The 25963-nt window shown below is 49.4% G+C and overlaps 1 protein-coding gene across 3 annotated transcripts in view; it reads left to right on the top strand.

The window, feature by feature from the left end:
• LOC137528588 (uncharacterized) overlaps positions 1 to 25963 on the top strand; it is a 284000-nt gene that overhangs the window by 2575 nt on the left and 255462 nt on the right. For 2 of the 3 annotated variants that reach the window (XM_068249935.1, XM_068249934.1), the window contains exons 2-3: positions 16749 to 16796; positions 25130 to 25337. The gene's annotated coding sequence lies outside the window, so the exon portion shown is untranslated. The remainder of the gene's footprint in view (positions 1 to 16748; positions 16797 to 25129; positions 25338 to 25963) is intronic. The other variant, XM_068249936.1, reaches the window with a different exon arrangement.

Below are 25963 nucleotides of genomic sequence, written 5' to 3'. Positions count from 1 at the left end.
TTTTAAATTGTTTAAAAGTGTATCCATGCAAGTGCAAGTTATGCACTGACTGCCAGGTATAATGTGCAGTCACAGATGCAGTGAAAGGTATGCAGTGACTGCAAACAGCCGTTTGTGTAGTGACGGCCGTGCTGGACTGGTGCGCACCATGATGAGAGTGCAGGTGATGGTGGCTTTTCAGCCCATATGCTCGCCCGGCTGATGTAGCTGAATGACAGAACAGTGACTGTCCAGCTGATCAAATTTGGTCTGACCACAATGAAGCAACGACCTTATTATCTTTTGTGTGCCACCCCCACCCGAGACACTCAAATAGCCGGCTGTCATTGCTTCATTGTGATGCGCAAGCCCCTTCACCGCGGCAAGGTAATGATGATCACGAAGGGGGATGGGCACATGTACACGCACCAGAAAAATTAGTGTAGCGGCCGCTGCTAGCAGCGGCCTTAAAAATTCAGGAATCCGCCTGGACCCTGTTGGTGGTGGCGGAGAAGGCAGTCAAGCAGCCTGCAGGCAGAGATGCTGTGTGTGGGGACTGACTTAGTCTTCGGTCGTGCAGTAGCCCTCCGTGATCCATTCCTTATTCATTTTGATAAAGGTCAGGTACTGAACACTGTCGTGACTTAGGCGACTTCTCTTCTCAGTAACTATGCCTCCAGCTGCACTGAAGGCCCTTTCTGACAGGACGCTTGCGGCAGGGCAAGAGAGAAGTTGTATGGCAAATTGGGACAGCTCTGGCCACAGGTCAAGCCTGCGCAACCAGTAGTCCAAGGGTTCATCCAGGGCCGGTCCTGGACTTTCTGCTGCCTGAGGCAAAGATCGTAAAGGCGCCCCCCCCCCCCCCCAATATTTCTACAAAACATGAGCGGCGGCCGGCGGCACTGCGGCAGCCAGCCAGCCTTATCATCATTATCGACACGTCGGCGGCGCTCGCTGCTCAGTGACTGACCGTGACAATCAGCCGCAGCCAGGGCAGCAGAGCGGGCGGCGGCAAATCAGCAGGCTTAGGCACTAGGCAGCGTCACCAGCATGCAGCCTTGGAGGAGACAGGAGAGGCCGCAGAGCTCAGAGTCATCGGACTCGGAGGCCGGCGGCAACAGTGCAGTTTCTAGGCTAAAATGCACCCAGGGCGAGGGTGTAAAAATTGCGCCCCCCCCCCGGTATAGGTAACCAGCTATAGGTCCCCCCAGAGTATAGGTGGCCAGGCATGGGTGAGCCAGTAAAGTTGCCCCCAGTATAGGTTAGCCAGGTAGTTGCCTCCAGTATAGGTAGCCAGTATAGTTGCCCCCAGTATGTTAGATAGGCAGGCACCCCCCCCCCCCCGGTATAAGTTAGATAAGTAGGTGCCCCCAGTACAGGTTAGCTAGGTAGGTGCCTCCAATATAGGTAGCCAGTATAGTTGCCCCCAGCATAGGTTAGATAGGTAGGTACCCCCAGTATAGGTTAGTTAGGTAGGTGCCCCCAGTATAGGTAGCCAGTATAGTTGCCACCTGTATAGGCTAGCTAGGTAGGTAGGTGCCCCCAATACAGGTTAGATAAGTGCCCCCAGTATAGGTTAGATAGGTAGCTTCCCCCCAGTATAGGTTAGATTAGGTCGCTGCCCTTCAGTATAGGTTAGATTAGGTAGGTGCCCCCAGTACAGGTTAGATTAGGTAGGTGCCCCCAGTATAGATTAGATAGGTAGCTGCCCCCAGCATAGGTTTGACAGGTAGCTGCCCCCCAGCATAGGTTAGATAGGTAGCTGCCCCCCAGCATAGGTTAGATAGGTAGCTGCCCCCCAGTACAGGTTAGATTAGATAGGTGCCCCCCAGTATAGGATAGATAGGTAGCTGCCCCCAGTACAGGTTAGATTAGGTAGGTGCCCCCCAGTATAGGATAGATAGGTAGCTGCCCCCAGTATAGGTTAGATAGGTAGCTGCCCTCCAGTACAGGTTAGATTAGGTAGGTGCCCCCCAGTATAGGATAGATAGGTAGCTGCCCCCAGTACAGGTTAGATTAGGTAGGTGCCCCCCAGTATAGGATAGATAGGTAGCTGCCCCCAGTATAGGTTAGATAGGTAGCTGCCCCCCAGTGTAGGTTAGATAGGTAGCTGCCCCCCAGTGTAGGTTAGATAGGTAGCTGCCCCCCAGTATAGGATAGATAGGTAGCTGCCCCCCAGTATAGGTTAGATAGGTAGCTGCCCCCCAGTATAGGTTAGATAGGTAGCTGCCCCCCAGTATAGGTTAGATAGGTAGCTGCCCCCCAGTATAGGTTAGATAGGTAGCTGCCCCCCAGTATAGGTTAGATAGGTAGCTGCCCCCCAGTATAGGTTAGATAGGTAGCTGCCCTCCAGTATAGGTTAGATAGGTAGCTGGCCCCCAGTATAGGTTAGATTAGGTAGGTGCCCCCCAGTATAGGATAGGTAGCTGCCCCCAAAACAGGTTAGATTAGGTAGGTGCCCCCCAGTATAGGATAGATAGGTAGCTGCCCCCCAGTATAGGTTAGATAGGTAGCTGCCCCCCAGTATAGGATAGATAGGTAGCTGGCCCCCAGTATAGGTTAGATTAGGTAGGTGCCCCCCAGTATAGGATAGATAGGTAGCTGCCCCAGTACAGGTTAGATTAGATAGGTGCCCCCCAGTATAGGATAGATAGGTAGCTGGCCCCCAGTATAGGTTAGATTAGGTAGGTGCCCCCCAGTATAGGATAGATAGGTAGCTGCCCCCAAAACAGGTTAGATTAGGTAGGAGCCCCCCAGTATAGGATAGATAGGTAGCTGCCCCCAAAACAGGTTAGATTAGGTAGGTGCCCCCCAGTATAGGATAGATAGGTAGCTTGCCCAGGTAGGTGCCCCTCATAATGGCGGAGGGGGGAGCCGGAGCCGCGGTGAGGGCAGCCCGACCTCTCCCTCCCTCTCCCCGGGCCGCCCTCCATGCTCCCCCCTCGGACTTCACTTTAGGCAGCAGAGTTAGCGCGCAGGGAAGCGCTGCTGTACACAGTCACAGCCTGTTACTCACCTCCCTGGATCCGATCGCCGCTCCCGCCCTGCTGGTCTCCTCTCTGCCTAGCCGGCTGATACATTACACACGCGGCTGCTTCCTGTGTAAACAGGAAGCAGCCGCGTGTGTAATGTATCAGAGGCTACATTGCAGAGAGGAGACCAGCAGGGCGGGAGCGGCGATCGGATCCAGGGAGGTGAGTAACAGGCTGTGACTGTGTACAGCAGCGCTTCCCTGCGCGCTAACTCTGCTGCCTAAAGTGAAGTCCGAGGGGGGAGCATGGAGGGCGGCCCGGGGAGAGGGAGGGAGAGGTCGGGCTGCCCTCACCGCGGCTCTGGCTCCCACCCCCCCGCTCAGTCACAGCCATTCATCTGGTGCCGCCCCTCCACTTCCTGCCGCCTGAGGAACCCGCCTCACCCCGCCTCATGGGCGGGCCGGCCCTGGGTTCATCGTCGCTTTTCGCAGAGTCTACATCCACACTCAAGGCCAGGTAGTCGGCTACCTGCCGCTCCAGGCGTTGGTGGAGGGTGGATCCGGAAGGACTATGGCGAGGAGTTGGACTAAAGAACGTCCGCATGTCCGACATCACCCGGAGAACGCTGGAGCGTCCTGTTCTTGCCTGCATGGACTTGGGAGGAGGAGGGTTACTGCCAGTGGTACCTTGATTGCGTTGTGCAGCCACATCACTCTTAAATGAATTGTAAAGCATCATCGACAGCTTGTTCTGAAAGTGCTGCATCCTTTCCACCTTTTGTTGAGTTGGTAACAGGTCGGCCACTTTGTGCCTGTACCGAGGGTCTAGTAGCGTGGCCACCCAGCACAGGTCATTCAACTTGAGTTTTTTGATACGGGGATCCCTCAACAGGCTGGAGAACATGAAAGAGGACATCTGCACAAAGCTGGATGCAGACGTACTCTCCTCCCCCCAGCCACGATCAATACCACGGGAACGTGGAGCAGCAGAAGCCCCCTGTGATGGCTGCCGCGGTTGTTCTCCTTTCACTGCCTCTTCCTCCTCCACAGAAACACCTTCCTCATCATCACCATCATCAGAGTCTGACTCCTCTCCTTCCCCACACGACTCCTCTTCTTCCTCCTCCTCCCCCCTCTGTGCTGCCGCCGGTGTTGTGGAAACATCGGGTTCGGGTGTAAATGGATCCCACGACTCCTGCTGCCGTAACTCTTCTTGTTCACGCTCCTCCACAGCTGTATCCACCACTCTACGCACGGCATGCTCCAGGAAGTAGGCGTAGAGGATCAAGTCGCTGATGGTGCCCTCATCGCGACGGTCACCTCCTCAAAGGGCTCCATGACCCTGCATGCATTTCGCATCAGTGTCCAGTTGTTGGGCCACAACATCCCCATCCTCCCAGATTGTGTCCTTGTACTGTAATGATACAGGTACTGAGTGACGGCTGTTTCCTGGTCTAGCAGGCGAGAGAACATCAGCAGGGTGGAATTCCAGCGAGTCGGACTATCGCAAATCAGGCGTCTCACCGGCAAGTTCATTCTACGTTGAATCTCCGCAAAGCGTGCCATGGCCTTGTAAGAGCGCCTGAAATGCCCACACAATTTCCTGGCCTGCTTCAGGACGTCCTCTAAGCCTGGGTACTTGGACACAAATCTTTGCACGACCAGATTAAGCACATGTGCCATGCAGGGTATGTGTGTCAGCTTTCCCAAATTCAACGCAGCAATGAGATTGCTGCCGTGTCACACACCACGTTGCCGATCTCAAGATTGTGCGGAGTCAGCCATTGCTCCACCTGTTTGTTAAGAGCAGCCAGGAGAGCTGCTCCAGTGTGACTCTCCGCTTTCAGGCAAGACATGTCTAACACTGCATGACACCGTCGCACCTGGCATGCAGCATAGGCCCTGGGGTGCTGGGGCTGTGTAGCTGGAGAGGAGGTGGAAGCACCAGCCAAGGAGGAGGAGGATGATGACAGCGAAGCGGTGATAGCAGGTGGAGAGGAGGTGGCTGGAGGCCTGCCTGCAAGCCGTGGAGGTGTGACAAGTCGGTCCTCTGCGCAGCCACGTACTCCCTGCTTGCTGCCATCGGTCACCAGGTTGACCCAATGGGCTGTGTATGTAATGTAGTTGCCCTGCCCGTGCTTGGCAGACCAGGCATCCGTGGTCAGGTGGACCCTTGACCCAACGCTGTGTGCCAGAGATGACACCACTTGCCTCTCAACTGCACGGAAGAGTTTGGGTATGGCATTTTGTGAAAAATAATTGCGGCCTGGTATCTTCCACTGCGGTGTACCAATGGCCACAAACTTACGGAAAGCCTCCGAATCCACCGGCTTGTATGGTAATAGCTGGTGAGCTAATAATTCCACCACGCCAGCTGTCAGGCACCGGGCAAGAGGGTGACTGGCAGACATTTGCTTCTTCCGCTCAAATACTTCCTTCACGGACAGCTGGGTACTGCTGTGGGCAGAGGAGAAGGAACCGCTGAAGGGAAGAGGTGGTGTGGAGGAGGGTGGCTGTGAAGGTACAAGGGAGAAAGTGGATGAAGACGATGCACCTGAAGGAGGAAGAGGAGAACTACGGTGGCTTGTCTTTTGAGGGGTGCTGCTTTTCCTCAGGTGTTCTTGCCATAGCTGTTTGTGCCTTTTCTCCAGGTGCCTTTGTAAGGCACTTGTCCCTACGTGAGAGTTGGCCTTTCCACGGCTCAATTTTTGCTGGCAGAGACAACAGATGGCTTTGCTCCGATCTGAGACACACACGTGAAAAATTTTCCAAACCGCTGAGCCCCCCTGGGCTGATGGCGCTACGGTGGCATCAGCAGCTGACATTGAAGGGCATGTTGGCTGTCTGGCCATAGCTGGCGATACATGGCGCCGGACACTGCACACAGCTGTTTCTGAGGACAAGCTCCCTCTGCTTCTATCATGGAGTCGTCTCCTCCTAGTCCTCTCTGACTCCTCCTCTGAACTGTCCCCCTGGTCATCTCCTCTACCGGGAACATATGTGGTATCCGTATAATCGTCATCATAATCCTCCTGGCCAGCTGCACTTTCCTCAGACACCTCCTCAACTGCACCAACTTCAGGTGTTTCATCAGCCCCCTCCACACACGTTACGTCCATACTATCGCCACCTAACTCAGACGTAGGAGGTGGTGTACCTGCGCCTTCTTCTTGTTGTTGCAGTAGTGGCTGTGAATCGGTGATTTCACCACCCCCACCACCAAATAACTCCTGCGAAGTGTCAAATGCAGCGGATGTGGTGCTTGTTGTAGTGCTGGTGGCTGCGGGAGATGAGGTGTTCTGTGTTAAATACTCAATCACCTCCTCCCGATTTTGGGAAGTGATGGCACGTGCCTTCTTCTGAGCACTGTATTTTGGGGCAGGTCCGCACGAAATCACAGCAACACCACCTTGCACAGACCTGCCGATGCCTGGTGGCCTTCCTCTGGGTCTGCCTCTACCTCTTCCTCTACCTGGTTTGTCCATTTTGTCCATCTCGGGGGGATGCTAGGTATATGCAGTGAGCTGGGTTCACTGAACAGTAAAGGTACTAGGATGCAGTGAGGTGGATTCACTCAACACAACAGGTAGTAGGATGCAGTGAGCTGGGTTCACTCAACACAACAGGTAGTAGGTATATGCAGTGAGCTGGGTTCACTCAACACTACAGGTAGTTATGTGCAGTGATGAGGTGGGTTAAGTAAACACAACAGGTAGTAGTAGGATGTAGTGAGGTGGGTTCACTCAACACAACAGGTAGTAGGTATATGCAGTGAGCTGGGTTCACTCAACACTACAGGTAGTTATGTGCAGTGATGAGGTGGGTTAAGTAAACACAACAGGTAGTAGTAGGATGTAGTGAGGTGGGTTCACTCAACACAACAGGTAGTAGGTATATGCAGTGAGCTGGGTTCACTCAACACTACAGGTAGTTATGTGCAGTGATGAGGTGGGTTAAGTAAACACAACAGTTAGTAGTAGGATGCAGTGAGCTGGGTTCACTCAACACAACAGGTAGTAGGTATATGCAGTGAGCTGGGTTCACTCAACACTACTGGTAGTTATGTGCAGTGATGAGGTGGGTTAAGTAAACACAACAGGTAGTAGTAGGATGTAGTGAGGTGGGTTCACTCAACACAACAGGTAGTAGGTATATGCAGTGAGCTGGGTTCACTCAACACTACAGGTAGTTATGTGCAGTGATGAGGTGGGTTAAGTAAACACAACAGGTAGTAGTAGGATGTAGTGAGGTGGGTTCACTCAACACAACAGGTAGTAGGTATATGCAGTGAGCTGGGTTCACTCAACACTACAGGTAGTTATGTGCAGTGATGAGGTGGGTTAAGTAAACACAACAGGTAGTAGTAGGATGTAGTGAGGTGGGTTCACTCAACACAACAGGTAGTAGGTGTTATAATTTAAGTAGGCCTCAGTTACTTGGCCTGAGTTTTATGTAAAAGGCTTGTCCGCAGTGTATGCCTTTAAAATAGATAGAGGTTTGGTGATGCAGGCAGAGGCATCTCAGGGTCTGCATGTAGCAGAAGATACACGCAGATACTGAGAACATGTTCCTAAAGAAGGCCATCGGTTTACTCTGACCTCCACTTACAGGACAGGAACAGTAAACATTGGCCATATTTACTAAACATCCACATGCCTGCATCTGGGTCAAGTGCCTGGGTCATTGATTATTAATCGAGTAGGCGGGTATGATGACACCACGAGTGGGTCCACCAATAGACTGATATAGGGGGTGGCGAAGATGATGTCATATTTAACTCTTTCCTAGCCGGTATTAAATCTGGAGCGAGCGATGGAGAACTCACTTCTGCTTCTTCCTTCCGCACTAGCTCGCAATACTGACTGGAACCCAATTATTTCTCTAAGCATGTTCTTCCTTTATGTAATCTGATATAATGTCTGCTGTACATAGGTAGTTTAGTGTAACGTAGTTAGAAAGAAGGGCCTGAGTGACTTCAGTAGGGAGTCTAATCACGAGCTTGTAACGCAACATGAAGATTGGCATGGCTAGGATATGATGAATGTATCTATCTGTATTTCTGTAGTCCTGAATAAATAACGTAAACATTGAAGAAGCCTGAGAAAGTCTATCTACTGTTTGCTGTGTGGAGAGTCAAGTGATCTCACAGTCTGTGAGACGATGGTGTCGAAGCAAGGTGATAAGAACAGTTTATAACAGTGGTGCCTGAAATCCTTCCCTGCCTAGCAAAACAGGCAGACGGGGCCGGGGCCGAAAATGGTTTCAAGATATTCCACAGCAAAACAAGCGGAATAGACTGTAAAGCTTATCAAGCTGATACTGATAAGCTGGTGTGAGTGTGTGCGGGAGCCAAGCACACGGCAGCAATTCGAGAAATCAGCGGCGAAACTCTTGGACGTTACACTGTGACTGCATTGTGCACTGTGGTCACCAGCCGAAATATGGGTCGAACGGGACACTCCGGGGCCAGCTTGCAACTCGCTGTGGGAGATGTCGATCCACTGAGCCAGTCCTGTGTGGGGACGGAGAGGACGGTGATTAAACGCTCAGAACGTTCCGGAGTCCATGGAAGTTTCGCAGGTGAAGTTGCGGGAATGCTGGTTTATTGCCAAGAATCTGCTGCTCAGGCAAGTTTGTTTGACGTTGTTATATGGCGTTATTGGTGTTATAACAAGGAGAGGATAATGTGTTAATGTGTATATTCTGTGTTAATTGCAGTGTGGAGGCTGCGGGCTTCTCATCTCTCCTGTGCGTGAAGGGAGGGGTGAGGAGAGGTGCAGCTCCGATGTAAATACAGAATGTGTTTTCAGAGTTTATGCGCTTTGATTGTTTCTTAGGATTCGATGTTCCTGGGTGGCAGATGTTTTGTTTTCTCTCTCTCTGGGTTTTGTTTTGTTTTTCTCTCCCTGTCCAGAGACTGGGCAGGATGATAGATAAGGGGGGCGGGGGGGGGGGTCCCCCGCGGCAGAGGGAAACCAACAGTGTTAGTGGTGGACAGGGGAGAGAAGTAGCAGAGTAGACAGGAGAGAACAGTTGTAGAACTTAGAAGTAAGTTTTCTCTCGGTGAGCTGTTTTTTTCTTTTCTTTTTTTTTCGGGGAGCTGGGTGGACAGCCCTTGTCTCTGGGTAGCTGTGTAAGTTTGCATAGTGACAGCTGAGATAATGGGTGAGGTTTTTGTTTATTTTTTCTCTGTGCGTTTCCAGTCAGAGTTGCTAACATGCTTGTAAATATCTGCATCTGTTATGTTGTTCAGCCAGCTCGTCTGTTGTTCGTCTCAGTAATAGTGCTGTAATAGTTCTGAGTTATGGCTGAGATAAGCTGCAGATAAGTTGTGGAGAGAGGGAGTTTTCCACGTCCCAAGGATTTCTCCTTAGGTTTTTACGGACATCCAGGAATGTATGATTTTTTTTTTACTCTGCATTGTGGATAGATGCTTTGTAACTATGCATAAAATGTTTGGTATGTGTGAGTTTTGTTTTCTCTCCTAAGATATAGGAACCAGAAGCTGCTATGGGAGCAGCCATCTTAGCTGGCAGTCCAGGACTCAAAATGGCGGCAGTGGAGAGAGCCCGCCCCCGAGAGTCATGGCCCCCACACGTCATGGCAGGGGGGGAGGAGGGGCTGGGGGATCCACGTCACGTCAGGCTGTGCTCGCGGCTCCGGGCAGAGCAGCTGAAAGGAAGGGGGGTAGAAATACAGAGACATTCTCCTGTGTGTCTCAGTTCTCAAAGTATTTCCCCAGAGCTTTTCCCTGGGTCCATGGAAAGGAATGCCAGAATAGGAAGTGTTTCCCAGCTAGGTGCAGGGACACACGTAGCAGTGCAGATCAGGAAAGGGTCTGTACTGAGTTGCTTATGGGATTATTCCTGTAAGTGGGGCACCTTAATGGGTGGTGCAGCATGAGTTCCCAATAGAGTATAGGGGGGGACAGTGCATCAGGGGGGTGCCGGAGTTGGAAAAAAGGGAGTTGACCAATTCGGGTTTCCGTCGCCGCCTCTGCAGAGCGGTAACGTTTTTTTTCCGGTTTTTGTCGTGGACAGGGCCAGAGCTTGACTGAGTGGTCTATGCTGGGCTGGGGCTGTTTTTTTTGTGCGTTTTTTTTCGTCCACTGATTGGTCAAATATGTTTTTCCAGCTCCTATCAATTGTAACACAAAGAACAAAAACTGACCGCAGTTCTTGGTGCAATTATACAGATGATAGAATTGCCGTTTACAGAGTGACAGTGTATAAGTACGGTGTTTGCCATGTGACTACCGACCAAGTGGGCATTCAGGGATCTGCATACAGGCATGTGACGCTGGTATGCTTAGCCCTGCACCCTGTGTAGTTTAAGTGCAAAGTGCTCCTTCCTACAGGGAGGCAGCAATTTTTTTTTTGTAGTCTAGGTGGTGGCACGGCAAACATTGATCAGAGGGTACAACACACAGAACTTCTAGCAGAGCTGGTATCGCAATGAAGTTCTAGATAAGTAAATGCGATAATGAGTAAGAGCATTGCAGGCTCACCTGCAAAGCAGCAACAGGTGTGGCATCCGTAATCTGTGCAGGCGACGGCCGCGCATGGACAGTTAGGGGGGGATGTGGAGTGAGCTGCAATGAGGTGAGAGCTTCCAAAGGTGAAGTCCGCGGGAGCATATTTTAAACAGGTAAGTACTGAGGATAGTACTGAGGTAGGGGGGGGTGAAGTTTAACTCCAATCTACCAATAAGAGTAAACAGAGTTCATGAGAACCATAAAGCAACGAGATCAATTACGATATATATTGATCAATTTAAAGTGTAAAGAGTACAAGCCGCAGGGCGAATCCCAAATCATTAATAAGAATTGATTTGTTTGTATTTCGATTTCAGGTGTTTGGCAATATGGAATTGAGACAGCTGCAGTGCTGGCAGCAAAGCTGGAGATGTCAGGCGGATACGCGAAAGGTTCCAGATGCCAATCTAAGCTTGGAGAACAGCGAGATTCCTGAGATTGGAAAGAGACTAAAACACGAGATTCCGGAAATGGGAAAGAGACTAAAAACCGAGGTTCCTGAGATTGGAAAACGTCTAAAAAAACTGTCTGAGCAAAGCATAGTGCAAATTGCTAATGTTTTTCTTTCCCAAGGTGGTGCTTTTATAATGAAGAGTACCGTGCTGATGGTGATCCTAGGTTGCCATTTCGTCCTAGGAGAACGAAGAGAGGACATTCTCATGTATAATAAGGGGTTAATGAGAATGCAAGGCCCAAGCATGTTAATGTTGGGTGACAAAGGTACTAATCCTTTCACACCTCCCTCCGCTTGGCACAGATGGACCATGCAGGGACGGAGGAAAAGAGCACTTGTGCCAGGAGAAAGCAAATTTCATGGCACAAGGTGGGTGAAAGGTCTGAAGGGTCAAGTGTGCGGGCAGTGGGAATTTAATGGCAGTGTAAATCTGCTATTGAATGCCACACTCCCAGAATCAATGCACCGATCCAAAGGTTTGTTAAAAGGTACATTGCAGTACAATGGGTACATGCAAAAGGTGGAGTGTGTGATTCAGGGGTACCTTGTCTTGGTTATGCAGAGTGAGATGGTTCCAGATTGGAGAGGAACGAGCAGGAGGCGTCAATTCTCTTACCAGAGAGACGCAGGGGACAACATCACACTCTGGAGCTACCAACAGAGAGTGCCTCTGAAACAACTATACACACGTAAAGGCTGGAAAGCCAAGGGTGGGTGGTTCTCGAAACAAGAAGTAAAAATCGAGATCAAGCCACATTTCCAGGTGACAAAGAGGGTGGGGAGAGCGGTCCCGGGGGAGGGAAAGCCCACACAGGGAACCCCATCCACACCACACGGGTCACAACAGGGGACGATATTACACAGTCCATATGCAGCAGCTTATCCTCATGATAATTGGGTAAGTGAAGAGGTACTCTTAATCGAACGATTGCAGAGAGTACAGTCTTCCCGACCTCAGGTACATAGTGTGCCTCAGGACATAAGGGGGGAAGTGGTCCAATCAGGACAGCTGGGGACATATTTTGCCAGCGAGAGATTGGACAAGGGGAGGTATATTAATTTTTCTGGAGAAGGATCTTTTGCATGGCAGCTTCGAGATGTTTGGGTGAACAAATGGAAACGGTGCAACATTCCTTTAGGCACCGCTACTTCCTTAGTTCCCACCTCAACCCGTGTCTTACACCAGGACCTGAGAGGTCAACCTTTTTTGGTGCTAGACGGGGAGGTGAAGCAAGTAGAGTTGTCCTCATGTGGGCAATTCTTGCAGAAGTACCTGCGTTGGCCGGGGCAAGTCAAATTTAGTGAAGAAGCCTGCAGGCTCAATAATGCAGAATGCGAGGCTACCATTCAAAAGATCCACCCTGAAGCCCAACCGATAGTTCCGGTGGCTGAAGGAAAGGTTTGGTTTTTTAACATAAGGTCTAATGATACATTCAAGGTATATTCTCATAATTGTTCCGATAAGGGGGAGTTTCCAAGGGGAACATATTGTGTGAGTGGAGATCCCATATGGATCCTGTCATCCAGGTTTGATGACGTTGTTTCTCAAATTGTTAAGAGAACTCTAAAGGTCAACGTTTCACGGGTAGTTCCCGTCCTGAAAGAGAACCCGACATGGGACAAAGGGGAACAGGGTTTGATCCAAGACGACCACATTTTGTTACAAAGGTTAAACAAACAGTACACTAAGTTAGAGGTAAGATTTCACCATGATACAGGTGATCTTAACGAGGTAGAACACAAAAATGAGCAGGTGAGTTCCAGTCTGCCCTGGTGGACAAAGGTTCCGGTGATGTTCCAGGGACACTCGGACGGGGCATCTGCAGTTCCAAAGTTCTTTCTACACCCACTGGTCGTCTGGATGGGGATGACAACTTTAGGCATCATTGTCCAGGTGAGGTTGCGGGTTAAAATTACGTAAAATAAATTAACCTGGTCCAGAGATTGGTGCCTCATAAACAATCTACTGAACCAATAGTTTAAATTAAGGGATCTACAGGGTTAAGGGTATAGGTTTAGTAGTACCTGTGATGGAGCTGATTGTATAAAGGCGCTCTTTTAGAAGGCACCTGGCACTGCTCCATCGAGTAACAAACAAACGAGTTTCACTTTTCAGTGGTCATGCAAGTTTGTGAGTGATACGCAAGTGACGCAAATGCTGAGCATGTGGTATTGAGGGACTTAGAAGTAGGGCCTCCCCAGAGAGCCTGGTTACAGGAAGACCAAGAGGTCTTGCTCTCTCTCTTCCAGGGGTAACCGCCTAGAGCAGAGAAGTTGTGTGAGCACGAACATCGAAAAGTGAAACATACAAGAAAGAAACCAGGTACTGGGAGGTTCAGACGCTGGGATCTGCGGGTCAAGCCGTTTTAGGGGGGATTGTTATAATTTAAGTAGGCCTCAGTTACTTGGCCTGAGTTTTATGTAAAAGGCTTGTCCGCAGTGTATGCCTTTAAAATAGATAGAGGTTTGGTGATGCAGGCAGAGGCATCTCAGGGTCTGCGTGTAGCAGAAGATACACGCAGATACTGAGAACATGTTCCTAAAGAAGGCCATCGGTTTACTCTGACCTCCACTTACAGGACAGGAACAGTAAACATTGGCCATATTTACTAAACATCCACATGCCTGCATCTGGGTCAAGTGCCTGGGTCATTGATTATTAATCGAGTAGGCGGGTATGATGACACCACGAGTGGGTCCACCAATAGACTGATATAGGGGGTGGCGAAGATGATGTCATATTTAACTCTTTCCTAGCCGGTATTAAATCTGGAGCGAGCGATGGAGAACTCACTTCTGCTTCTTCCTTCCGCACTAGCTCGCAATACTGACTGGAACCCAATTATTTCTCTAAGCATGTTCTTCCTTTATGTAATCTGATATAATGTCTGCTGTACATAGGTAGTTTAGTGTAACGTAGTTAGGAAGAAGGGCCTGAGTGACTTCAGTAGGGAGTCTAATCACGAGCTTGTAACGCAACATGAAGATTGGCATGGCTAGGATATGATGAATGTATCTATCTGTATTTCTGTAGTCCTGAATAAATAACGTAAACATTGAAGAAGCCTGAGAAAGTCTATCTACTGTTTGCTGTGTGTAGAGTCAAGTGATCTCACAGTCTGTGAGACGATGGTGTCGAAGCAAGGTGATAAGAACAGCTTATAACAGTAGGTATATGCAGTGAGCTGGGTTCACTCAACACTACAGGTAGTTATGTGCAGTGATGAGATGGGTTAAGTAAACACAACAGGTAGTAGTAGGATGCAGTGAGCTGGGTTCACTCAACACAACAGGTAGTAGGTATATGCAGTGAGCTGGGTTCACTCAACACTACAGGTAGTTATGTGAAGTGATGAGGTGGGTTAAGTAAACACAACAGGTAGTAGTAGGATGCAGTGAACTGGGTTCACTCAACACTACAGGTAGTTATGTGCAGTGATGAGGTGGGTTAAGTAAACACAACAGGTACTGGGGGTATATGCAGTACTGGGTAGTACAATGTGCAGCTCCCTGTCACACACACAGGCAGTCAGTCACTGAATGTGCTGGGCTGCTGGCAGTGGCACACACACACTATCAATTAGCAAGGCTGTGCATGCAACAAAAGTGTCAGTTTGACACACAGTAAAAAAAAAAAAAGTACAGGATGAGCTCTGACAAAAGCTAGGGTGCTATAAAGCAATAACAATCAGCCAAGGAGCAAACTAGCAGCCAAGAACCTAACTAATCTGTCTCTAGAAGAACAAGTCTGCAGCAGCTGTCCCTTTCCTCTCACTAGCAGGCACACGAGTGACTGTAATGGCCGCCGGAGGCTGCCTTATATAAGGGGGGGGGGGGGGGGGGGCTCCAGGGCTTACTGTAGCCTGAATGGCTACAATGTGCCTGCTGACTGTGATGCAGAGGGTCAAAGTTGACCCTCATAGTGCATTATGGGGCGAATCGAACTTCCGTAAAAGCAGGCGAACGCGAACCACCAATGTTCTCCTGGAACTGTTCGCCGGCGAACCGTTCGCTACACCTCTATTGAGGAACTCTAGTTAGTTTAAATGTAGTTAGTGAAGCAGCAGTGAAGCAGTTAAGACTAGCTAGCTAGTTGGGCAACAATAGTTAGTGTAGGGTAGTTAGTGTAGCTAGTGGGGGCAGCGTGGCTTCTTGTACTGGCTATTAAGGGCTCTGCCTTTGACACGGGAGACCAGGGTTTGAATCCTGGCTAGGGTAAGTACCTATTAAATAAGGAGACATTGGGCAAGACTTCCTAACACAGCAGGGTGGGCTCTTGTATGTGCCCTTAGTGGCTGCAGCTCTTGAGCGCTTTGAGTCCGTCAGGAGAAAAGCACTATATAAATGTAAGGATTAGGATTAGGGTAGTGTAGCTTAGAGTCAGTTTGGGGGGAGGAGAAACTCCACAAGACACCCCTGCACCATGGACGCACCAGTGTCAGTGTATTTTTTTCCTGTATGTTGTCCTCTAAACCTAGGTGCGCCCTATGGTCAGGGTCGTCTTATAGTCTGAAAAATAAGGCAAAAATTGTTCAATTCCAACCCACTACTTCACTGTGTTTGATTTCCATGCTAAAATCTGACTGCAAGGTGTGGGCAAGTAATAATCCCTCTCTGATCAGATTTTCTCAGGAAGGGATCTCACTGATGTCCAGTCCGGTGTATGGTCACCTTAACTCTCCAAAATTGTCATATTACCTAATTCACCCACATTTCCACACTAAGTCAATATTCTGGAACTCCAACGCCAACTCACCTCTAATACTAACTTGATACACATGACCTTTAACCCATTCGCGTTCCGTCGTTTTCACGTGAGAAATGTTCACCTCCCATTCATTAGCCTATAACTTTATCACTACTTATCACAATGCACTGATCTATATCTTGTTTTTTCCGCCACCAATTAGGCATTCTTTGGGGGGTACATTTTGCTAAGAGCCACTTTACTGTAAATGCATTTTAACAGGAAGAATAAGAAAAAAATGGAAAAATTCATTATTTCTCAGTTTTGAGCCATTATAGTTTTAAAATAATACATGCCTCCATAATTAAAACTCACGTATTGTATTTGCCCATATGTCCCAGTTATTACACCGTTAAAATTATGTCCCTATCACAATGTATGGCGACAATATTTTATTTGGAAATAAAGGTGCATTTTTCCATTTTGCATCTATCACTATTTACAAGTTTAAAATAAAAAAATATAGAAATATTTCATCTTTACATTGATATTTAAAAAGTTTAGACCCTTAGGTAAATATTTACATGTTTTTTTTTTTTTATTGTAATGTTTTTTTTTTTTTTTATAGTAAACATTTTATTTGGATAGTTTTGGGAGGGTGGGAGGTAAACAATAGATTTATAATGTAAATGTGTGTTAATTTTTTTTTTTCAAGTGTAGTATTACTTTTGGCCACAAGATGGCGGCCATGAGTTTGTTTACATGACGTCACTCTAAGCGTAGCACACGCTTAGAGTGACACATCGGGGAGGAGACAGCCAAAAAAAGCACAGCTTCCGAGAGAAGCTGTCGCTTTTTCAGCGGGGGAGAGGAATCAGTGATCGGGCACCATAGCCCAATACATTGATTCCGTGGCTACCGAATCCGCGGCTGGGAGTGCGCGTGCACGCGCGCGATCGGCCGCGGGAGCGCGCGGCAGCGCGCATGGTTCCTGGACGTAGAAACTACGTCCAGGAACCAAAATAGGTTAAGAATAACCTTATTCTGTTGAGCTGTAATATTGTTGTAGGAGTTTTCTCATTGTGTTCTGTGGTCAACTTTTCTTTTTTCTTTTTTTTAACAGCTTCAAAGAGACTGAAAAGACAGCTGGAAAAAGAGATTGAGTTAAAGGGTGAGTACCGGTGACACTGATAATGGATTGTCTTCAGGGCCAGAGGTACCAAATGGGCAACATGGGCAACTGCCCCAGAGCCACAAGCCAGCTGTGGGCTTCTTAGGTCACTCCCCAACTGAGCTGTGTTCCCCGATGCCCCTGTAGAGTCCTTGGCATAGTAGTGTCCCACCTGTCCCGGCGGACGCATTCCTCTGTCTGTGGCTCTGTGCTCTCCATGTTCATCCACCAATGGCTGCATCTTCTTTGTGAGCTGCGGCATAATAACAAGCTCCGGGTGATGGAGGAGAGGCACCCCTGCAAGGACCACCTGCTGAGACAGGTGAGACGCTACTCTGCCCAAGACTCTGTGTCACGGACGATTGCGGGGACGCAGGCGCGTCCTGGAACCGCCCGGGAAGAAAAGAACGATCGCACTCGATTCCTGCATCGATTGCGCTTCAAATCGATACAATCCGGGTTGAGTGTGTAGGGGCAGCTGCAGTCTTTTCTCAGCAGAGAGAGAGCCCCAGCCTAAATGCTGGTTGGCCCTTTTGATATGCTAATGAGCCTGGGCCCAGAGAGTCCCTGGCTTCAAGCTGTGCTGATGGCCCATCCATCAGGTATAAGGTGACAAACACCATGACAGAACCAATTTAGAGTGAGGAAACTCAGACACTCCGACTCCTTTTCCCAGCAGGGAGCCGACATGTGGCTTGCTGCTGCCAACTTCAAAGAACCTTTGCCTGGGAATGACCTGGTATAAATCCCAGGGGTCTCTCATATTCCATAAACTGCTATATGTATCATATTTTCTGTGTTGCCAGGCTGGCAGACCCTCCAAACTAACAGAGCAGGTAGGGCCCTGCCTGGCGTTGGTTCTGAGAACATTTCAGAACCTTCTGAGGTAAAGACTGCCCGTTAGGCAGTTCAACAGTGCCCTAATGGTACCACAGGGGTCCCACCCCTCATGTTTGGTATCAGACTGCTGGGTACATCGAGGCAGACCTGAAAATATTAGTAAATCTGCCCTGACCTGTACGGTTCTGTGAGATAGAGCCCATATATGGTTAAGGCATGATTTCTGGTCTCCAGGACAAGGGCAGGACTCATCTCATGTTCTAAGGGGGTGTGTGGGCCCGCCCTCACTTCCTCCTACTGAATCAGGGGCATAAGAATGGGAGAGGAGCCAAACTCAGGGTCCTCCACACTGAACCATCTTGCACTCATCAGATGCCAGCTTGAGGATATGCTGGCATCCACCTGGTCTGAACTCTGAACTCTGGACTTTGAAACCAAGGACTTTATGATTCTTCCCACAATAAGGACATCTTTCCAGGAACTAAGTATTTTTCTCCCTTCTTTTATTTTTCATACTGGCTATTACTGTTTTCATAATTGTTGATTTTCATAATTGTCTGTATATATTAATTATTTATATTGCGTGAATAAACGACTTTCCCCAAGTCATTCACTGTTTCGCTACCCTGCTTATCAGCACACACAGAACTGATCCCGGGTCTCTGAAGATACGCTACTGTTTGTTTGTTGTTGGCTAGACAGAATATCGTGTGTTTAACCGTTTTATTCGCAGGATTAGTCAGTCAGTTAGTGGGCCCCACGGTCCCATAGTAACCGCGGTGGTGGCAGTTTACTCTGAACCAGTGGGTGACGTTGTAATCACCCGTGTCTCACAGGCTCCCTTCTGAGTTGTCTGCGGCTAATTCTTAACGGTTCCTGCGCATTGACTGCGACCAGAGTTCGCACGATCTGTGCGCTGGCACCGTTTAGAAGGCTAAGTGCGGTCAGCCACTGAGGGCTCATGTGACAGTGTTAGGCAGCGGTTGGGATCTGTGTTGTGCTGAAAGTATCTGCGATAGCGCTAGCGCTATCGAGAAACGAACTAATTCGTTGGTGTAGCTGGAAGGCAATATATTTTTTATATATACAGAGAGACTGTGTAGCCAGTACCCCTTCCCCAAAGTTTTATTTTATTTGGCATGGAAATGTCCGGGAACTACCAGAACATGTGCCTAGCAGACCTGGAAAATCTTTGCGAAGAGAGGGGCATTGGCATCCTCCGCAAGACAAAACGGGACCTGATAGCAGACTTGTCCAGATGGGATGCCCAGCAACTGCGGGAGCCGGGAGTGTCCGCTGAGGTGGATACCAGCCCATCTGACAATCAAGGGGAACCAGAGGCTGAAGATCTTAGGCGTACAGAGGTTGAGCATCCTGCGGGCCCTGTTGCAACAGTTACGCCAGAGACTGTCAGTATGGACCCCAATCCCAGAGTTTCTGACATTACTCGCCCGGAACTGGCCAGTACTGGACTGTCCATGGGTGCTGACCCGGTAATGCAGCAGGCATTACAAAAGCTGATGGAGACTGACCTGGACAAGTACATGCAGTACATGGAAGCACGAGAGGAACGGGAGCGCCAATCTGCAGAACGCAAAGCTGCTGCTGCTGCTGCTGAACGCCACGCGGAGAGGGATGCCGCTGAGCGAGAACGGGAGCGCCAACGACAGCATGAGCTAAACATGGCAAAAGTGCAACAGGCCAGCCGGAGTTCACCGCCCAGCCTCCCTGCTGAAGGAGCTGCAGCACCCGTAAGTGCAAAATTTAAATTTGCTAATATTGAAAAAGACACTGACATTGACTTGTTTTTGCGGTCTTTTGAAAAAGCATGCCGTCAGTATCGTCTGTCCCAAGACCAGTGGGCCAGACATCTGACACCGTTGCTGCGCTACAAAGCGCTTGATGCCTTCGCAGAATTGCCTGCGGAGAAGGATAATGATTATGCTGCTATAAAAGACGCTATCATTACTAAGTACCAGCTGACGCCAGAAGCCTATCGGAAAAAGTTCAGGGCCTGGCAGAAAAAGTCTTCTGATTCGTACCGAGATGTGGTCAGCAGCTTGCTCACCACACTCCGCCAGTGGACACTAGGCCTCACCAAAGGGTCTTATGGCGTCCTGGAGGACTTGATAGTCCTGGAACAATTTCTGAACATTTGCCCTGCTGATGTACGACAATTTGTGCTAGAACGCAAGCCGGCTTCAGCAACTGTCGCTGCAGACCTTGCTGAGACTTTTGCAACTACCCGGGTGGCTGATACACGCAGAACTGTCCCATCCAGCTGGAGAGGAGGTCAGCCCAATACCTCGGCAGACCCTCCTGCCCCTGTGAGCCGTCCGCCACAGAGGCCACCCAGTGCAGCTGCTGCACCCAGGCCTGCAGCGCCTGGAGAGGTCACCTGTCACTACTGCCGCCAGCCCGGACACATGAAATTCGACTGTCCGGAGCGGAGACAGACACCACCAGCACCTGGATCATCTGCATCACCTGCACCTCACCCACAGCAGAGGCAACCTGCCAGCGAACCACAGCCTGGATCATCAGATTTTGTCCCGTTTGCCCGCGGAAAGGAAATCCGCGACCGAACCGACCAGCAGCAACTTGTTAGAGTGAACGGCAAAGTTGTCACCGGATTCCGAGACACCGGAGCTGACATCACGTTAGTTCACTCACACCTTGTGCCAAAGGAGAGCATCAGCTCCAGCCGATCCCTTGCCCTTACTGGAGTAGAGGGCACCCTTTTTCACATAGCCCACGCGACAGTGAAGCTGGATTGGGGATTAGGGATCCAAGAAAGGGTTGTTGGGGTTATGAAGGATCTCCCAGTCCCTGTGTTGCTAGGGACTGATTTGGGCAAGCTTGTGTCCTACTATGAACCTGCCACGACCGCCTTGTCGCTCACGGAAGGAGACGGACTCTCCACCCACCACCAGGTACTTTATACACTTGGGGGAGCACCAGGGGGAGGTGGGTTGAATGTGCCCAGTTCAAGGGTACCAGGTTCAATAGTGCCTGCTTCAAAGGCACCTGAGTTTGATGTACAGACTGTCTGTTGTGATGATGCTGTAACTGTACCTGAGTTTCTTGTACAACCTGTCTGTAATGAAAAAATGTCTATACCTGTCAATGTCATTACTGCATGCAATGATGATTTGAGTAATGCCCGTCTGTGCCATTCTGACAGTGTACCTGTGCTAGCAGTACCGCGCAGCTGCACTGCTCAGAACCCGAGCTCAGAACAGGTGGAGGGGGTTCCGGCCTCCTCCCCCTCCTCTGACCGCAGGGATGAGACCTTTCAGCCGCTGGCCTCGTGTGACATGAGCCAGTTGGCTGAAACTGACAGCGCCGTATTCTCAGCCGCGCTACAAAGTGACCCAAGCCTGGAGGTGCTCAGGAAGCAAGCCGCTGAGCCCCTCGCAGACGGGGCCGCTTTCAAGGTGTACTGGGAAGGTGGGAGACTGTACAGTGAGTCTGTACAGCCCCCTACAGGTAGATCCCACGCGAATACCAAATGGCTTGTGGTCCCGAGTGCGTTCAGGGGACATGTGCTGAAATCCGCACATGGTAATCCTCTGACAGGGCACTCAGGGGTCCGCAAGACACTTGCCGGTATTCGGAACCAGTTTTATTGGCCCCGGATGAACAGGGATGTAGCAAACTACTGCAGGGCATGGGCCGTCTGTCAGGAGCTGGGAAGGTCCAGGGATTCCCGCGGGGTTCCCTTAGGTCCACAGCCACTCAGCAGGGGAACCCTGCGTGGGCTGGCTGTTGACCTAACCAACCCACTGCCCGTTGTCAGCAGTCCCGGCAGGCACCACGTCCGACTGCAGTGGCGCCAACGCCCTGTCCAGAACGGTCCATGTTGGGTCAACCCTGCGGGTAGCAGACCGCGACCGGTCCAGGGGAACCGAGCCACAGGCTCCAATAGGTTTTCCCGCCGTACCGGCAACTCGAGGCCCGTCAGCCAGGTTAGCGGCGCCGCCACACATCTTGCGGATGAGTGGCTAAGCCACGGACAAGGGGGAGGGCTGTCACGGACGATTGCGGGGACGCAGGCGCGTCCTGGAACCGCCCGGGAAGAAAAGAACGATCGCACTCGATTCCTGCATCGATTGCGCTTCAAATCGATACAATCCGGGTTGAGTGTGTAGGGGCAGCTGCAGTCTTTTCTCAGCAGAGAGAGAGCCCCAGCCTAAATGCTGGTTGGCCCTTTTGATATGCTAATGAGCCTGGGCCCAGAGAGTCCCTGGCTTCAAGCTGTGCTGATGGCCCATCCATCAGGTATAAGGTGACAAACACCATGACAGAACCAATTTAGAGTGAGGAAACTCAGACACTCCGACTCCTTTTCCCAGCAGGGAGCCGACATGTGGCTTGCTGCTGCCAACTTCAAAGAACCTTTGCCTGGGAATGACCTGGTATAAATCCCAGGGGTCTCTCATATTCCATAAACTGCTATATGTATCATATTTTCTGTGTTGCCAGGCTGGCAGACCCTCCAAACTAACAGAGCAGGTAGGGCCCTGCCTGGCGTTGGTTCTGAGAACATTTCAGAACCTTCTGAGGTAAAGACTGCCCGTTAGGCAGTTCAACAGTGCCCTAATGGTACCACAGGGGTCCCACCCCTCATGTTTGGTATCAGACTGCTGGGTACATCGAGGTAGACCTGAAAATATTAGTAAATCTGCCCTGACCTGTACGGTTCTGTGAGATAGAGCCCATATATGGTTAAGGCATGATTTCTGGTCTCCAGGACAAGGGCAGGACTCATCTCATGTTCTAAGGGGGTGTGTGGGCCCGCCCTCACTTCCTCCTACTGAATCAGGGGCATAAGAATGGGAGAGGAGCCAAACTCAGGGTCCTCCACACTGAACCATCTTGCACTCATCAGATGCCAGCTTGAGGATATGCTGGCATCCACCTGGTCTGAACTCTGAACTCTGGACTTTGAAACCAAGGACTTTATGATTCTTCCCACAATAAGGACATCTTTCCAGGAACTAAGTATTTTTCTCCCTTCTTTTATTTTTCATACTGGCTATTACTGTTTTCATAATTGTTGATTTTCATAATTGTCTGTATATATTAATTATTTATATTGCGTGAATAAACGACTTTCCCCAAGTCATTCACTGTTTCGCTACCCTGCTTATCAGCACACACAGAACTGATCCCGGGTCTCTGAAGATACGCTACTGTTTGTTTGTTGTTGGCTAGACAGAATATCGTGTGTTTAACCGTTTTATTCGCAGGATTAGTCAGTCAGTTAGTGGGCCCCACGGTCCCATAGTAACCGCGGTGGTGGCAGTTTACTCTGAACCAGTGGGTGACGTTGTAATCACCCGTGTCTCACAGGCTCCCTTCTGAGTTGTCTGCGGCTAATTCTTAACGGTTCCTGCGCATTGACTGCGACCAGAGTTCGCACGATCTGTGCGCTGGCACCGTTTAGAAGGCTAAGTGCGGTCAGCCACTGAGGGCTCATGTGACACTCTGCAAGAGCCAGAGGAGCCCAGTTAAGTTGGAAGGTGACCTGGGGAAGCCTGGCAGCCGGCTCAGGGTTGGGGGTGAATATGGCAGCAAAAAGTGACCTCTAATGCCACTTTTGGAGAGGGAAGATCTGTCGGGGGAGCCCACTGTTGCTAGGACCATCTTTGATTGTCTGCTGAAAATGTCGCTAGTATTATAAATTCCCCATGCCATTGTCAGTAAAGGTAAGGGAATGTTACGTACACAGTTTAAATATTTGATGAAGCTGTTCCACGACAATTCCCTTTTACAAAATCTTGCAGCTGCCAGGAGAGTGGGTGTTCCTTACTAGGGAGCTGTTTACCCACCGACTCCACCTGCTGCTATGTACCCTGAACTACAGCCATAGCCGGCCTTTGACCTGTGCGACCAGAGCGGTCGCTCAGGGCGCTGGCTTCCAAGGGGGCGCCTAATAGATGGTTACCTATATTGAGGGCACCTACACCTGATTTCCTATACTGAGGGCACCTATAGCTGGCTACCTTTACTGAGTGCACCAACACATGGCTACCTATACTGAAGGCTCCTATGCCTGGCTACCTATGGGGGGATGGAGACCTTCAACTGACTTCCTATACTGGGGGCACCTACGCTTGGCAACCTATATTGAGGGCACGTGAGATCGGGGGGTGTTTTTTTTGGGGGCGCACTGCAGCTATTACGCGTGGTGCAAATTGTCGGTGGTGTGCTATCATTCTAAATTAGGGAGGGGGGGGCTAACTGTCCCACTGACTGTTTTTATGAATATTCCTGAAAGGTTCTGGCCTTCATTTTTAAGTGTATTCAGGATAATGCACTCTTTCCATCCATTCGTGGTTATTAATAGTATTTTTACTATTATACATATGTTACGTGTCACAGAGATCTGAGCATTTTGCGTGATGTGTCATGACATCAAAAAAGTTGGGAACCACTGTCCTAGGAGATATCTCAGGAGAAAAGATGAAATGCATATGGGCCTGTGTGTGTGCGTGCATGCGTGAAGAGGACGAAGGGGGGCAAAAAAATCAGGTTTCGCTCAGGGTGCTGTGAAACCTAAGGCTGGCCCTGACTACAGCAACAGCAGATTCATATTATTATGAGAGTCTGCTGGGACCAGACAATTAAAGCTCTAATTCAGGTGTATGTTTAATGTGTGGAATAGATCATCATTTGCAATACTCAAAGTTTTGTACATTGCTTGCATATAAACCATTTCTTCATTATTATTATTTTTTTGTGTAAGAAGCTGATTGGGTTGGTAATGCTGACTTAGGACTCGTTCACACCTGGGGTGTTTTCGACCTTTTTTCAAGTGCCAGCGATTTTCCAAATCGCCCTAAAAACGCGTGTGCATTGAATCCTTATGGAATAGTTCATATCAGCGCATTTTGTCTGCTTTCCACTGAGCAAAGCGGTGCCTGTAGCATTTCTAGGGCGATTTTGCTCCAATGGAAGGTATAGGAAAACGCTCACAAAATCGCTGTATGCTGCGATTGCATTTGCGCTCTTTGCTCCGCGGCTATTTAAATGTGAAGTCTTTAGGTAAGGGGCTCTTTAAATCTGGGCAAAAACTAGCTAAATATCGCAAATCGCCCCCCCCCCCAAGAAGCGCTTACAAAATGCCTACCCAAAAACGCAGCACGCAGGTGAGTGCTGGAAGGCGCTAAAAAAATTTGCGCAGAAAATCGCAAAACGCTGCTGTCAGCGATTTCGATTTTAGATATGAACAAAGCCTCACTGTACATGAGTCAGTTGCTGATGACCAAAGACAACCACAGTCTGTTTAAACTCCTCCCCCCTATATCTGATCATCAGGTAGATGTGCAAGTCAGGGAATTGTTGGCAGGGGCACCAGCTAGTCTCTCCCTCTAAGCCCAACGCTGACTCCGCCCACCTCCAATGTTTTGCTGTTTAAATGACAGTCTTTTTTTATTATCACTTTTAAAGGATAACCACCGCATTTTTTGATATTGTTATTTTCACAGCCAGCACGTACCGCGTTGACAGTGTGAAGCAATGCTGTCGAGATGGCTCAGCGCACTATAGAAAGCAGTGGGAGTGTTACAAAAGACTGGCGGAAATAAAGTCAGAGCAGAGGCTGCCCTGTGCAAAGGCTTTCGAAGTGTGCTGCACATACGTTAAAAATCATTATCAGAAGAAAAGGTCTATTTCAGGTGGTAGAATTCAACCAAGGTATGTACAGTTTATCACCCACTCTGACCCCATGAGAGTTTTAGTGATGTCATAATATAATTTAAACAGGAACTTTACCAACAGATAGTAGTGATGAGGGGAATGCATTCAAGACATGCCAAGGTGAGAAGCCAAAATATAGAAGAAGAAACAATTGATAATCGCCATGTAATTCATATTCACAGCACCAACTGCCAATATCTATAAATACGCCTGCTAACAATGCGGTAGGCTAAAAGGTTGGTATATATATTCGCAGAGGGAGATACTGTTCGCTTGGTAGTAGGAAACATTTATTATATCCCACAATGCAATGAGGTTCACAGGCAAAATCTGTCAGGGCCATGGCTCTGACATCACACTGTGGGAGGGATTTCATTCCAATGTCAGCCATACAGACGTTCCTGTGATGCACTATTGGAGAAAAGGTAAAGATTCCTGGTAGGAAAGGAGGTATCAGCTACTGACTGGGATGAAGTTTAATCCTGGGATAAATTTCCTCTTTAACTTAAACCCCAACCTTTGCAAGAGAGATGGCTCAGGTAATTTTTGGAGAATATGAAGCAATGCTGAAGACAAAACAGTCAAGGTCATGTAGACATTTCTGAGTGAGATGCCAAAAGTCC

Source organism: Hyperolius riggenbachi, chromosome 8 (assembly GCF_040937935.1).
Source record: "Hyperolius riggenbachi isolate aHypRig1 chromosome 8, aHypRig1.pri, whole genome shotgun sequence".
Classification (NCBI taxonomy): Eukaryota; Metazoa; Chordata; class Amphibia; order Anura; family Hyperoliidae; genus Hyperolius; species Hyperolius riggenbachi.
Note: the sequence above shows the minus strand (reverse complement) of the source record. Positions and strands in the feature narration are given on the sequence as shown.